The 16,313-nt window shown below is 40.3% G+C and overlaps 1 protein-coding gene across 4 annotated transcripts in view; it reads left to right on the top strand.

The window, feature by feature from the left end:
* Positions 1–3,325: 3,325 nt before the first annotated feature.
* Positions 3,326–16,313, top strand: part of LOC134351549 (protein NDRG1-like) — a 64,219-nt gene continuing 51,231 nt past the window's right edge. For 2 of the 4 annotated variants that reach the window (XM_063057853.1, XM_063057833.1), the window contains exon 1: positions 3,326–3,481. The gene's annotated coding sequence lies outside the window, so the exon portion shown is untranslated. Of the gene's footprint in view, positions 3,482–5,499; positions 5,549–16,313 lie in introns of those variants that run through there. The other 2 variants (XM_063057843.1, XM_063057862.1) reach the window with 2 other exon arrangements.

Below are 16,313 nucleotides of genomic sequence, written 5' to 3'. Positions count from 1 at the left end.
TCGTAATTTTTTTGTGTCAGAATATCTTAGGAACACCACTCTGTTAGATATTAGTGATGAAATTCATTATTATTTTCAATTGCTAGCATTACCTTTAGCTATCTGAGAAAAAGGGTGTTTAAGAAATCAAAAATGTGTTGTGGGTGAGTGTGTGTGCGTGCGCGCGCGTGCGTGTGTGTGTGTGTGTGTGTGTGTGTGTGTGTGAAGGGGGCGGGAGTTACAGCTGTGGGACCTGAGAATCTGCAGGAAATCTAAGAAAGCACAGGAAGAACTCCACTCATCAAGCAACCAAAGCAAAACACAAAATTTTCGAGAAGCTCAGTGGTTCAGGCAGCATCCATGGAGAGAAATGGACAGTCAAAATTACGAGTCAAAAACCTTCTTCAGGACCTGAATTTGAGGACGGTGTCCAGAAGAAAGTCCTCAACTCAAAATGTCAACTGCGATTAATAATCTGCCGAAGCATGTATCAGCCAGTCAGAACAGATTGAAGATTGACTTGGTTTCTTATCTCTTGACAAAAGAAAATTGAAGGACATATAACTGTGGTGTTTAAAATGATAAAAGATTTGAAAGACCAGATGAGGAGAAACTAATTTCTCTGCTGAGGAAATCCTGGATAAGCTTTAAAACAGAAACATCTTTCTGGAGAGAAAAGAAAGCACATCTTCGCATAACTGTTGATGAAAGTTTAAGGAAGATATCAATCTAGAAACATAATTATAATGGATGCTTATGCAGAAGGGATTGTCTGAGTCAATAAAAAGATGATATTGTTATGGACCAAGATGGTTTCAGCTTATGTTGTGGGCAACATTTTAATTGACTTGAACTATGACTTGAAATAACAAATACAGGTGATTCCAATAAAATTGTGTGTGATAGGGAAATTTCACAGAGTTTCATGATCAGCAGCCTAAATTCCATAAGATATACCCAAAAGTGTTACTGAGAAGTGGTCTGTTGAGGGAATGTGGAAAATATCTTCAGGGAGACAAGTTAAGAATAAAGGAGCATAAAAAATAAATTGTATGCAGGTCTATGGATGCACAGACCTGTATCCTAACCTGAGTCTTGGTACTTCCCTCTGCAACTGGATCCTCGACTCCTCTCTGGGAGACCGCCATCTGCATGGATAAGAAATAACATCTCCACCTCCACAACAATTAACATTGGCGCACCTCAGGGATGTGTGCTTAGCCCACTGCTCTACTCCCCTCTCTGCATCCATGACTGTGTGGATAGGCACAGCTCAAATGCCATAAATACCACTATTATTGGCAGAATTTCAGATGGTGACAAGAGGCCATACAGGAGTGAAATACATCAGCTAGTTGAGTGGTGCTGCAGCAACAACCTGGCACTCGACGTCAGTAAGACCAAAGAACTGATTGTGGACTTCAGAAAGGGTAAGACACGGGAACACATACCAGTCTTCGTAGAGGAATCAGAAGTTGAAAGAGTGAGCAATTTCAACTTCTTGGGTGTCAGTACCTCTGAGGATCTATCCTGGGCCCAACATATCAATGCAACTATAAAGAAGGCACACAACAGTGGTTATATTTCATTAGGAGTGCGAGGAAAGTTGATACGCACCAAAGACACTCAATGTCTCCAGATGTACAGTGGACAGCATTCTAAATAGCTGCATCACTGGCTTGTATGGTGGGGGGGGGGGCGCAGCTACTACACAGGATCAAAAGAAGCTGCAGAAAGTTATGATCTTAGTCATCTCTATAATGGACGGTATCCAGGACATCTTTAAAGAGCAATACGTATGTCAAAAAGGCGGCATCCATCATTGAGGACCCCCAAGAACCAGGACATACCCTCTTCACACTGCTACCATCAGAGAGGAGGTACAGGAGCCTGAAGGCACACACTCAGCGATTCAGGAATAGCTTCTTCCCTCTGCAGATTTCTGAGTGGACCTTGAACCCACAAACACTACCTCACTACTTTTAAAATTTTTACTTTTGCACTACTTATTTAACAATTATATATAATTATGATAACTCATGTATTTTCTCTATTATTGTGTATTGCATTGTGCGCTGCTGCATGACATATGCCAGTGCTATTAAACCTGATTCTGATTCTGAAGACCCTACTATCCAAGCCATCCCTCTTCTTACTATTACCATTGTGCGGAAGATACAGAAGCCTTCAACCCTACACTACTAGTTTCAGGAACAAATCTTACTCTACAAACTGAACTGGTGTGAATAATTTCATTCACCAATACCCTGAACTGAATCTGCAGACTCAGTTTCAAGGGCTCTTTACAACCCATGTTATCAATATTATTTTTAATTGCAGTTTGTCTGCTTTTTCACCTTGGTGTTTGTCCATCTTCGTTTATGTACAATTTTTTCCCCACACAATTATATTCTATTCTTTTCCTGTAAATGCCTGCATGAAAATATAGTTTTCAGTAATATACTGTATACTCTTTGTATTTTGATAATAAATTTATGTTGATCTTTGAATTTATTTCCTGGACGAAGAGGATGCAACATTAAATTCTATCAAGAATATGGAATCAACCAATCTTTAATAGAAAGGAAGCTTGATGCATATATTATGGAAAATGAATAATGTAAAACAAATTGGAATATGAAAATTAGAGTGAAGGACGCCATGTAAACATCAGTATAATCCAATTGGTCGCATGGTGATTTTTTCAATATAATAGTTGATTTGTAAAGTCGTTTTAAATGGTGAAAACTATTTTTAAAATTCTGATGGGGTTTTGGATTGGTATACCCATGCAACAGAACCACACAACTAAACTAGGGAGTTTCTTTTTCGGACGCAGCAGTAATATTGGATAAATAACTTTGTTAAGTATCTGCCTCTCATTGTCTGGTAAATGTTTTACTGAATGTAAGATAAACTTATGTGAGAGTTCAAAACATCCTGGGTTTTAGTTATCTATTGCAAATTGCATCATCCCGACTACGTGTGGGAATTGCAGTGTGTATGTGCACACAGTCATGCGCCTGTCGTAATCTGAGAAAATACTTTAGGCACAAGTAACAAAATTTAATCTGTATTTTGCCTCCTAACAGCTTTAATTGCTCTAGTACGTGGATGTGCTCAACAGCACATACGCCATTACAACTAGTTCGAGATTACATATAAAAAAATACAAGTACAACTTTGGTACATTCAGTTTCCGGATCATTTTTATTTGTTTTTCAAAATGTCTGTTGTAAATAAATTATCTTGTTTACTAAATAAAGGCTTTAAAATTGAAACGTTTTCATTTTCTAATGGAAAACACGTGTCTGCAAGGCGAAAAAAATAGTGGGCAGGGCTGTAACAGAAGCTTTATAAAACCTCCCACATCCGCTCATACCAAAACGGTAACAGGCGGAGGGGAAAAATATACGGAACGTTACAAAAGATAGGTTTGAAAACAAACGGGCTACGTTTGCCAGCAGGCTCGGCATAAGTGCAGATCTTTCTTTAACTCGAGGTAAGTTTGCAACAACCTTATTTGACAACTCTTGTTTCTTACAGCATGTCAATTTTGATTTGTTTTGGGTACATGCCTTTCAACGGGCGATGACATTCTTTTCAAAGCCATTAGTATTTATCGAGAGTAAAATAAGTTCTTCTGAGTACAGTAATCGTGATTTTTAAGGGAAGTTAGCAACGCAATATTTAGGAAACGAGAATGAGATTTGGGGGTGGAGCGAATAACTTGTTTGTATTTCTTGATGTTGCCACAAGACGGGTGGTCAATCACGCTGGAACCTTTTCCAACTTGGTTTTCTTCTTCTTGTTTTAATTAATAAAATTGTAAATGTGGTTTTTAAATAACTCGTGGTTTTCGCCACCTCATTCTTTTTTTAAATAATGCAAAAATCCACACAACTCCTGGTATTTGATCCACCCACGCTCCCAGTAGCACATTACACGAAGTGAATATAAATACTCTACCGTATATGATTATATAAGTCTTGAAACGTGAAACGAATCTCGCGACTTGTTGCTGCAGAGTGCGTCCTCCCGAAACTTTTGTATGAGGGGTAATATCCAAGTTATCCTACAAAACTTAAAATAATCCGAGAGCACGTCTATAATGTCACATGTACAAATCAATGATGTATGCTCCGTCATTGATCCTAAACGTAATTTACATGCCGTGCTTTATAGAGCACTATATTTTTGTGTACGTGGCTAGTTGGAGAAGGAAGAGATCATTTGATAACACCAGATGAGATAAAGCAGATGGCTGCGAATTGATTGCACAGTGCTTCTTAAAGTTTAGACAGATTTCTGGTTTGCTGAAGTTTCAGCTGTTAAAAGTATCAAGGTGTTTTAAAACTCCCCAGCAGTGATAGCTTCAAGTGCGGTTTCATTACTGACTGTAGCAAAAAAAACCCACATTGACTTGTTTTTGGTGTATTCGTCGCTGAAGGTTTATTATAATGGCATTCATATTACAGAAAACTGAAATAAGACGTTTATTTTGTGGCGAATTATAGTTTCAGTAAGTGGTGGCTCCTTTCTACCCAGAGATACTTGTAATGGTTGTTTCGCGTCAAGTGGCCTTGCAACCAGCTGTTGCGCAAATGCTCAGGGTTTGTTTTTGTTGTGCGTAGACGATGCTGACTTCCAGAAAGCTTACCTGTGAACCACTTTCTCTTCTCCCAGCCAGATCTGTTCAATAAATGAAAGATTTTTAAAATCTGCAGTTGCTGAAAACTTGAATCGGTTGTGTAATTGCCTTCAATAACAAACTAGTTTCTCCCGCCCATCTTTCCGAATGTTCATTTTGGGGGGGGGAAAGAGGAACGAATAACATGGGTTCTGATGAAGGGTCTCCGCCCGAAACGCCGACTCTTTTTCCATTAATCCTGCCCGGCCTGCTGAGTTCCTCCAACATTTTGCGTGTTTGCCAGTATCTGCAGATTTTCTGGTGTTTGTGAATAACATGTTTTAATAGCATTTTTCTGACTGTTGGAGACCCATGCTCCGAGGACCCTGTTGCCTTGGCCTCTTAATTTCCCACACTAGTTTATACCTGATGTTATGTGCGTGTGTGCAGACCTCAGATTTAACAGAAGAGGCAGTTGAACTCTATCATTAAAGCTAACGTTGGCAATTTCTCTCTCCCAGGAACGAAAACCCAGGGACTCTTGCAAAAACTGTAGTACTGGGCAATACGTAGTTTATCGATAAAAGCGTCTATTGTAACTTTTGAATTGGGGGTTGTACTTTGAATGGGTAATTAGGTTCAGGGACGCGCGTGGATCTGGTTTTGTTGTGAAGAAACGAGACGTCACTCAAATCCCAGACGCCAATCCGCTTCGCCCAAGTCCAACCGTTTTAACCGTGGTCGGTTGTCCGGGCTCGCGCACCCGGCCTGTCAGTTAAGCGACAATCCCGCCCACTGCTGGGTGCCCTGTGTCCAATTGGTGGGTTTGCAGGACGACGTGTGCTCGCCTACTCTGTCCAGGTGGCAATGCTCAGCAACTGATTTACCTGAGTCCGACTAAAGGGGCAGCAGCGGGGCACGTTCTGTGCGATTGGAGAGGTAATTCTTAACTACTTGTCACACTTAATCATCAACTATTTCTGATTTTGAAGTACAATTTGAATGAGGTATTATATGAAGTCAAAGCAATTAAAATTTTAACGTTAACAATCACTACAGCTGGTGTGTTGAGTTCCTATAATCGAAGTTTATGGCGGCCATTTGAGGATTGAGTCTGCGTTGATTCCATATAAGTGTTATCCAGATCGTAATACTATCAGTTTTTTGGGTTTTGATTTGTTTTGCATACTTTTAAAGATCGCATTTAGATCTGTCTCCAGTAATCTTTCACTCCTCTTGCACTGTTTTCCCTGGAATGAACCACATACTGGTTTTTTGTATAAAATCCATCTTTTTGTTTTTCAACTAACCTGCAAAAGCCAGTAGTTAGAACTTTATTAGTTCTTTTGTTTTCAATTGTCACTTTGTGCCCCCTTGTTCTTCTTTCTTCTGCCCGTGGGAACAGTTTCCATTGGCAAATTTAGACATGCCCCAGAGATTTATCTGCTTTCATGTGTTTTAAGATGTCCAGCACTTTGCTGTAAGTGGACTATCCCTAAGGTATCAACTTCCGAAGTTTTGAAGCCTTCAGGTCTTCATCCATGGTATAAACAGGAGCAATATTCACTGAGGACTTTGACAGTGTCTTGTGGCTCCACATCCACTTTGGTCTTTGAGGCCCCATTTTCTCTCTCGTTATTCTTTTTCCTTGATATACTTAAAATCTTATTGTATTCTTCGTAATCATCTCTGCCAAAGTTAGTATGTCCCCTTTTTGGCCTTCTGATTTCCTTCTTGGGTTTACTCCATCCTTAACTGTTTGCTCAACCTGCCCTGGCACACTTAGAAGTCAGTCGACTCTCATAAAACAGGGTCAAATGTATCATTGCTTCAAATTGTCTGTACCTAACTGCAGAAAGAGCTGGGAAATTTCCCTTTTCTGAGAGATGGGAAGGGAACTAAGCACTTTCAACTGTAGCATAATACTTGCAACTGGCTCTTGCTGTGTATAAAGATATTTAGGCATTGGACAGTGTCCTGAAGGTTTTCTGAAATGGTTGACTTCAAAACCATGTTATGTTGGGCATGATTCCAACTACCTTTTCCATTGACCTCAATTTTACTGGGCTCTGGGTTTGGGGATAGTGATTTTCTAGTCTTCCACATCTTTTTTGGAATTCATAATGCTTGTGGAAGCTATATCTGTCATATTTGAACAAGTTAATTATTGATAGCATTACTCAAAACATCACTTATGATTGAGAGTGACTAGATGTATTGATTTAATTCAGTATATTCGGGCTACTAGAACAGCTGGATTGAATGTATGGCTAATTATGAAATACATCTTGCATTGATTCTGTCAAAACTCCCTCGAGCTTAGTCTGGGGGCTTTGTCCTGGTCCCTTTCATCTAATTTTTTTCAGCACTGTTACTAAGTCAAGATGGAAAATTTTAGCATCCAGAGTATTCTTGTTTCTACTATGTTTCACTTCTTTTGAGTGATGTTCTACATAGATTACTGATTAATTAACTGAGGAATAGTAGTGGTGGTGATCAGATTTTCTTTCCTCATATTTGATTCTTGATGCAGTTTTTAGTGTCAGTATTGAGGAACGATGTTCCAGTGTGCCTCAGAGGTGAGGCAGGATGTACAAGGATTGTGATGCATCTGAGATGCTGGTTGAAAGATGTGAATCAAATTTGTTTAGCTAAACTATCTCAGTTCACAAGAATTTTGGTGTTCATGCGCACTCAACTCAGTGACTTGTTTGAATTTGATATCTGCATAGTCTGTAGGTTTTTTTTGGCAAAGTGAGTGCCCTTTCAATCCATTTTTAGAGAGCAATTAAAGAGCAACTTCTGTATCTGAAGTTGAATGTGGCACACTGGGTAAGAATGTCCTATTTCTTTACTATAGGACAGCAAAGTAGTTGGGTTAATTCAGCAAATTGGTAATTTCATCATACACTAGATTCTTTTTTGGGAAGTTATTTTTGTATATGTCAATTTTTCAGTCACTACTGGATTTTATTTCAGACCATAAATCATTACTGCAGTCTAATGGATAACTATTCATATTGTAAATGGCTGGTTTATTCCTCTTTATGACCATTCCTCAATGGTATGAAAATGAGAAACAAAAGATGTCCTAAAGCACAGAACTGAAATCTGGTACACAATTACTAAATTTTGTCAGAAAGGCTGATAGAATGAGGAACTTGCTTCCTCAGGAAATGATCAAGTCAAACAACTTGGATCATTTCAAATGGAAAATGGTCTTAAGGAAGACGTGTTGAAAAATGACGTAGATAATTTGTAATGTAATTAGTGTGCAGTGGTGTAAACAACACTGACAGTTGGACTGATAAACTTTGAAATGTAGCCCTCTAAAGGTGAGGGGGGGGGAATTAAAATGCTAGAGCCAACCTTCACTGCATCAAAGAGTTTTTAAAAAAAAATGACTTGAGGGTAAACTGCTAGTACACACTTATAAACAATGAAATGTTATAAACTTGTGTTAACTTAGATAGTGTAGAAGCCTTGAAAGTTAATCTTAATTGGATGTTTAAAATGAATTGCAGTATTTAATCAGTACTTGGAGATCCAAGATAAGGGCATAACAGAATGTAGGTTTGAAAGCAGCGAAACAGTCTTGGTAGTTTTGAGTATTATGGCTTTGAATGATAAAACACACTCAACCTACTCTGTTATGGGAAGAGTCGTAGACAATGCTAAATTACCAACACAGCAAGTCCTTTACCGCAAGACCAAATAACATCAAAAATTCACCTTTCAGAAATTTAGTTTTGGTACCATGGTATGTCTTGTAGCCTTATGTTTTAGTTGACATCAAAAATAGGCAATAGACACGTTGGTAATCCAACAAATCTTTGATTAAACAGACTGAGTACAAAATTAACTATTTTATTTATTGTTAACTCTTTTATTTTGCAAAGAGAATTCAGTGACCCAAATTTAACTCTTAACATGACTTTTATCAAAACTGGTTGTTGTTGTTTACAATGTTCAATGCATGTTAGGGTTTGGGTATTTGTCTGGGGCTGGGGTCATCAGAGCCTCTCTCGTTAAAATGTCATTCATTGTCTGCACAGAAATTAACCAGTTGCTTTAGTCTGTCAGCAATGTTGAGAGTGTGGATAACCAGCATACTCATCAGATATCTGAATGAACAATAAACCAACCCATGAACAGTACACACTACTTTTGCTCTTTTGTACTACCTAATATATATAATTTTTATTGTAATTCTTAATATCTTTGTGTATTACACTGTACTGCTACCACAAAACAAATTTCATGACGTATGTCAATATTAAACCTGATTGATTCTGGGCTTCAATTTAGCTGAAGCTGGTGAACTGGTACATTTGCTGGTGAAAGTTGTAGACATTCATTTTGTGCTCTTTTTGCATCTTAGTAACTAATTTTTCGTTACATGATCCCTTTTGGCAGGAAATGCAAGAACATCTGCAGGGGAAGTTTGACCTCAAGCACAAAAACAGCACTGGAAGTATCTGGTTGGGCAGCATCTTTGAAGAGAATGGTTTAACATTTGTGTCAATGACACTTAACTTTTCAAATTCTCTCAGTTGCTGTTATCATCTTGAAGTGTTAACTGCTGTCTTCCCACAAAAAATACTCATGGGAGTTTATAGAATTTTGTATTTTATTTTGACAGAAGATCAATGTGGCATTGAACAATAGAACGTGTCATTTACTGCCAACTTCAACAGCAGTCATGAGTAATTCAGCCTAGTTTCTTTGCCCCACCTGATCCAATTATCTTTGTATATCCTGACAGCTGGAGAATAGGGGAACAGTTATCTTATTGTCTTCTGTTACAATATTAAATTGTGCACTTGTATTGGAGCCCAGAAGGTGAGTATCAGCAAGTTAGGGGTAGAGTTTACAAAATTGTAACTGATTATACCTGGCTTGCCTTTATAAACATGGCAGATGTTGCTGCATGATGTATGTCCATCACAATAACACTGGATGAAATTTTTCTCTAGCCTTTACTACAAATGTTAAAGGCCAGTTTCACTTGTTTTATTTATCTACTAATAATAAAATGTATTTTGAGCATCTAAGCAATAGAGAAAAATGTTTACTGTTCAGAGATATTTTCTTTTTCACAATTAATCTTTTTGCATCCAAAACAAAGCTTTTGGTATTCATTTTCATAGAGCTTAGAATATTCCAGCACAGTAAAGTTGTTTCTACATAGTCCTCTATTTTTAACATCCTCTTAATGTCCCTAAAGTACCCGTCTCTACAGCTATCCCCGCCAGTGTGTTCCATGCATTTAACGCTCTTTTTTTTTAAACTGAAAAAGTAACTCTGAAATCCCCCTATATTTTCCCCCAGTCACCTTAAAATCATGCCCCCCATGTTATTTTCTCTGGTTGTAAATGAGCAACAAGGAATTTGATAATTTAATGAGGAATATGTTTCTAAAACTGAATTACATTGCGAGGATGGATGGGGAGAATGTTTCTTTATTCAAGCCTCTTAATATTTTGCATCATGTAGGGTTTATAATTTGTTCTTGATACCGCAGTATTTTGGAGTTAACATTATTTTGGCATTGAATTGAATTGACTTTATTACTGACAGCCTTCATATACATGAGGAGTAAAAGTCTTTACATTATGTCTTATTGGCATTCCTTTTGAGCCCTAGGTTTCTATTTTAATTTTCCTGGAACTCAAAATTGTATCTTCCTCAGTTCAGTTACCCTAATGTCATTCCCTGTTGTGACTTGGTACCTTTCCTCACAACTTGTGGTCAATGATTAAAAACCCTTAACCCTTAACTATCCTGCTTGCTTTTTAATGCAAGACATATTTGTGAAAAAGATTCATAAACAGTCAGTAAAACTCTTGGTGTAGATGGGAATCTCAGCTTTCATGTGCTTTTTGTGGAGGTGGGAGGGTGAAAATTCAAATGGAAGCACACATTCTTGGTAGACCATTGCAACTCAGCACTTTTGTCATAAGTCCATAACTTGTTCTATGGAAAAGGGCAGATTGGGGTGAGGTTTGAGAACTTTAATCTTGCCTTGCATATTAAATTTCTTTGCAAAATCTCTTAGTCCATTTTCCAAGCTGCATGGAATCCAAATACCAATATAGATGTTTGAGACTAAACAGTAGTTGCAAGAAAGTTTGTGAAGTCTTTGCATTTACCTGGTTTTCTATATTAATAACTCATAAAATGTGGTCTGATCTTGTGTACATCTACTGATGCATCTGGACACATGTTCAGTGATGTTCCTGGAATCATCGGGTGTTTCTGATCTTTCAACATCATGCACCCTCCTCCAGGTGACCCAGCCAGGGCTGATCAGACCCCAGCTTGTGTCCAGATGGCTAGCTACTTATGACTCCATGGCTCCCCTCTTTTGAGCCACAGACATCTTGAGGCCTTCTCTGCCGCATCGGTGATACGGTGGATGGCTCTCCTCTTCCTCTCTTCCTCGATGCCCAAATTGCTGAAGGCTCTAGCTAATGAACGGGCTACGAATCCCCTACAACCAACCTCCACTGGGAGACACCTCACTCTCCATCCAGCCTGCTGACAGTTGCTGACCAGTCCTGCATACTTGGAGAGCTTCCTTTCAAAGGCCTCTTCCAAGCTATCTTCCCATGGGACTATCAGCTCCAGCGGCAACACTTGCTTAGTAGACTCAGACACAAGAACAATGTCTGGTCGCAGGGTGGTGGCTGCGATATGATTGGGGAACTTCAGCTGCTGTTTGAGGTCCACCAACAGCTGCCAGTCCCTTACAGAGGTCAGGTTGCCTGCATATGTTCTTTTGGCGGGTATTGGCTGCTCCTCAGCTCTGACAAAGGCAATGGTCTGCTTGGAGGGTCGGGACAGCTTCGCCCACTCAACTCCTGTGCTGACGGTTTCAGCGATGGTTTTCAGGACTTGATCTGGCCTCCATTGGCACCGTCCCTCACCAAGTGTCCTTGTGCAGCCGCTGAGGATGTGCTCCAGGGTTCCTCGCTTGGAGCACAGTGGGCACACAGATGACTCTGCTTTGCCCATGTGTGCAGGTTTGGTGGGCTTGGAAGCGTATCATACACTGCCTGGATGAGAAATTGGATGTGGTGTAGTTCGACTTTCCAAAGCTCAGCCCAGGTCACCTTCCTCTCAACCACATTCTCTCATCTTGTCCAAGCTCCCTGTTGCTCATTCCCACCGCCTTGCAGGCTCTCATCTCCTCCACTACTGCACTCACCACCTCCTGAACTAGGCGGCGCCTCTCCTTCCCTCTGGTGCCCATTTGGGGAGTTGGAAAGAATCCTAGCCCAGCTCGGCCTTGCGTGACCACTCCCATTAGGCCCCTGTGATGTAGCCTTGCCACTGCCTCCTGAACAGCTTCCTCTGCCCTCCACTTCCTGCCTTGGATTCCTTACTTAGATCCCTGCTCTAACCACCTTCAGATCACTTGAGTCCCAATACTGTACCACTTCTCTGGCTCTTGTTACCTTGAATTCCTCCTCCAAGGATTTGAAGGGCAGTTGCAGTTTGTTGTGTCCATAGAGTGCGATGCTGCTCAGGCTCTTTGGCAGCCCCTGACATCTCCTGAGGTGATTGCTAACCCTCCTCTCTAAGGTTTCAACTGTCGAGATCAGAACTGCATAGATGAGAAGGGGCCACAGGATTCCAGGAAGAATGCCATGCTGATACACACAGGCTTTGAGCTTCCCAGGTGGGCCAGACTTGTCCACAGATTTCAGCCAGCCATCCAACTCGGTGCAGATCACCTGAATGGATATCGTGTCCCTTAAAGAGCTGACAAAAACCTTACCTAAGCTCTTGACTGGCTTTTCTGTGATGGTTGGGATAGCTGCGGCTGCAATGCTGAACCGGAACTTGTTCTCCACCTTCCCTTTTCTCAGCACCATAGATCTTGATTTGGCAGGTTTGAAACGCATCTGGGCCCACTCCACCAACTTTTTGAGCCCCTGCAGAATCCACTGGCAGCCTGGGACTAATTTTGTGGTGATCGTGAGGTCATCCATGAATGCCCTGATAGGTGGTTGCCGTTGAGCGGAATTCATTCTGGGCCCTCTGCACTCTGGTTCAGCTGATTTGGTGAGCATCTTCGTGGCTAGGGAGAACCGTGTCACTGAAATAGTGCATCCTGTGATGATGCCAATCTCCACCTTGTGCCAGCTTGATATAATTGCTCCTGAAGAGACCCTCATCCTGAAGTTGTTGTAATTAGATCTTCATCTAGGTCACAATTATAAAGAAACACAATCTGCCTAAGTTAAACATACAAACAATTGTACACTATTTAAGCAATCAGTCTAGGTTCAATAAAGTATGTGAAGCTCTGGGGTAATGCCTTCTACAAAAGCTATTTGGAGTCAGGTGTTCCAGTCAATGAGTTGAGATTGGAGGCATAGGTTGTAGAGGAGCTATGTCTTTAAAAAAAGACAGTCAGGTTACTGACAGAAACTGCTGTTAAGGAAGATCCATTTATGTGCAACAACTTTCAGAGGATCTTAGAAGGAATGTAGAGATGCCTGAAGCTGGAAAAGGCTACACAAGCACTTCTAAAGACCTGAGTATGAGTCCACAGTATGAGAAATTGTCTACAAATGGAGGAAACTCAATACTGTTGCTACTGTCCCTAGGAGTGGGCATCCTGCAAAGATGACACCAAAAGCACAACATGCAATGCTGAAGGAGGTGAAAAACAACCCAAGGGTAACAGCAAAAGGCTTGCAGAAATATCTAGCACTTGTTAAACTCCCTTCATGTGTCCACTATAAGAAAAACATTGAATAAGAATGGCGTTCATGGAAGGACAGCATGGAGGAAACCACTGCTCTCCAAAAAAATAAGTTGATGCATGTCTCAAGTTTGCAAAAGACCACCTGGATGTTCCACAATGCTTCTGGGACAGTGTTCTGTGTACAGATGAGACAAAAGTTGAACTTCTGGCAGAAATTCATAGTGCTTTTTTTTTGAGGAAAAAGGGCCCTGCACACCAACACCGGAACCTCAACCCAACTGTGAAGCATGTTGGAATGAGCGTCATGGTTTGGGGCTGCTTTGCTGCCTCAGGGTCTGGACAGCGCAGCTGTCGCTTGTTGAGGGAAGAATAATTCAAAATTTGTATCAACACATTTTACATGAGAAGGTCATGGTGGCGGTCCATCATTTGAAGATTAATAAAAGTTGCATGATGCAAGAAGACGATCTGAAACACGAGCAAATCAACAACAGAATGGTTAAAAAAGAAAAAAATATGTGTTTTGGAATGGCCAAGTTGGATTCCAGACCTTAACCCAATTGAGATGCTCTGGCATGAACTAAAGAAGGCTGTTAATGCAAGGTATCCCAGAAATATTTATGAAATGAAGCAGTCTTGTATGGAGGAATGGTCTAATATTCCCCTGTGCCATTGTGCAAGTCTGATCAGCAGCTACAGGAAACATTTGGTGGAGGTTATTGCTGCTTATAGGAGGGTCTATTAGTGAACAAAAGGATTCACATACTTTTCCCATCTTGCACTGAATGATTACATTGTGTTAAATAAAGACATGAAAAGTACAGTTTGTTACTAGTTTAGGCGATTGTGTTCGTCTATTATTGTGACTTGCATGAAGATTAGATCACGTTTTGTGAGTAATGCAGAAAACCAGGTTAAAAAAACATTTTCTTGCAACTGTAGCTTTGTGAGAAAGGGTATGGAATTACGATCAAAATTATCTTTGTATTCAGCAGTCTACTCCTCCATGATATGGTCTTCATATCTCTTCCCCTTTATTCAGAATTGGATTTTTTTTATCACTGTCTTCTGACATAACTTGTTTTGAGACCACAGTTTAGTGCAAAGGCATAAAATTACCATAAATTACAGAATAAATAGTGCAAAGAGCAAGGGAATATTGAGGTAATGTTCAGAAATCTTAACAGAGAAAGAAGCTCTTACTGAATTAATTGGGTCCTTGGGCACCTGCACCTCCATCCTCATGGAATAACAAGAAGTTGTCGTCGTCTTGACAGTGAGAGTTGTTAAGGATGAATACAGCCTTTTTGAGGCACTGCAGCTTGAAGATGTCCTGAATGGTGGGGAATGCAGCCAGACAATGCTTTCTATAAGATATAAGAGCAGAATTAGGCCATTGTGCCTGTAATAGAGCTAGCTGAATGTACAAGCCTTTTCCTCCAGCAATGCTGTGCATTGAAGCCTCCATTCTAGGCTTTAATGCAACCAGTAAGAATGCTATCTATAAAACATAGTCACCAAAGCAACCAGCAAGTTAATAAAGACCCTTTTGGAATTTGATGAGTAGGGAGCAAGGGGAAATTTTCTGCTGCTGAATCATTAAGGTCTTGTGTGCCTAATGGAGGGGCTAGTGCTGAATCATCATCTTGGATGCACTAAGCCAGGGGTCCCCAACGTTTTTTTGCACCGTGGACTGGTTTATTATTGACAATATTCTTGTGGACCGGTGGCGGGGGGGGGGGGGTCGCAGGTGCAGGTGGTGGGGTAGGGTTGCCAACAGACAAGAGTAACCATCAAGTACGTTGTCTTTACCCCGAGAAGATTACAATTACCATGAATCCTTGCACGGGCACCTGTGTGCGCATGCGTGTATGTGCCGAATTTTTTTTTCTACAAATCGTTTTTGGCGATTCTGTTTGGGGGGTGGGGGGGGAGTGTTAATCACAACCGGAATATAGAAGATCAGTCAACTATAAGTCACTTTTTAGTGGCTAATACACTCAATTTTGTTTCTAAAAGGGTTTATCTAACAAATTTAATTTTAAACACACAGTGCATATTTTCCTCGTTTTAATATAGTGATAAGTCAATTACTGTACAAGTCACTTAAGTCAATAGCATCATAACATTTTAAGTAACATTTGGATATTAAACATTACATATTTTCCTTGTATGAACATATAAAATCATTGCAACACACCAATATCGCTGAATCAGTGGGAGCCCTGGGCTTGTTTCCCTGCAACGAGACGGTGGCATCGAGGGGTGATGGGAGACAGCGATACTCGAAGGGGGTTCCTTATGTCCAGTCTATTCCGCAATTTAGTTTTCGTTGCATTCATTGCAGAGATATGTTGGAAATGGAAGCAACGTTTTCAGTGCTTTCGTGGCTATCTCAGGATATTTAGCCTTTGATCCAGAATGCCAGCAGAGATGTTATGTCAGACATACTTTTCAGCCTGCTGTCATTTGCAAGCTTGAGGAGTTGATCTTCTTCTGACGCTGCCATGGATGATGCGTGGGTAATGACCTCGCGTGCATTCAAGCTCAACAGTGGGTGTGACAGGGAATGAGGAAAGGTGCAACTGACTGATATCGCCAAATCATATCGCTTCCTCGTGGCTCAGTAGCACATGCTTTACGGCCCGGTGGTTGGGGACTGCTGCATTAAGCCAAGTCAATATGCAGCGACATTGCATGTGCGGAACACTTTGTTTCTGCTGATTTAATCGGATATGTTGCATAAGCATAATTCAAATATAGATTTCAAACCAGTGGCATGTATTGTTTTGGTATAATGGCTGCTTGTAGTGGCCAATTTCATGGGCATAAGTGAAACCTTTTTGACACCCACATGATTATGTTCAGTTAATCTAAACTGTAGGTTATCTATTTGGAATATAGTGAAGTCCAAATTTTTATTTGTGTTGGAGCAGTTGTGCTGTATGCTCTGTTTTGAAATAACTTCCTTGCCTTCAGAAATGA

This window comes from Mobula hypostoma, chromosome 1, assembly GCF_963921235.1.
Source record: "Mobula hypostoma chromosome 1, sMobHyp1.1, whole genome shotgun sequence".
NCBI classification, from domain to species: Eukaryota; Metazoa; Chordata; class Chondrichthyes; order Myliobatiformes; family Myliobatidae; genus Mobula; species Mobula hypostoma.
The sequence above is the reverse complement of the archived record's forward strand: the minus strand, read 5'-3'. Positions and strand labels throughout refer to the sequence as shown.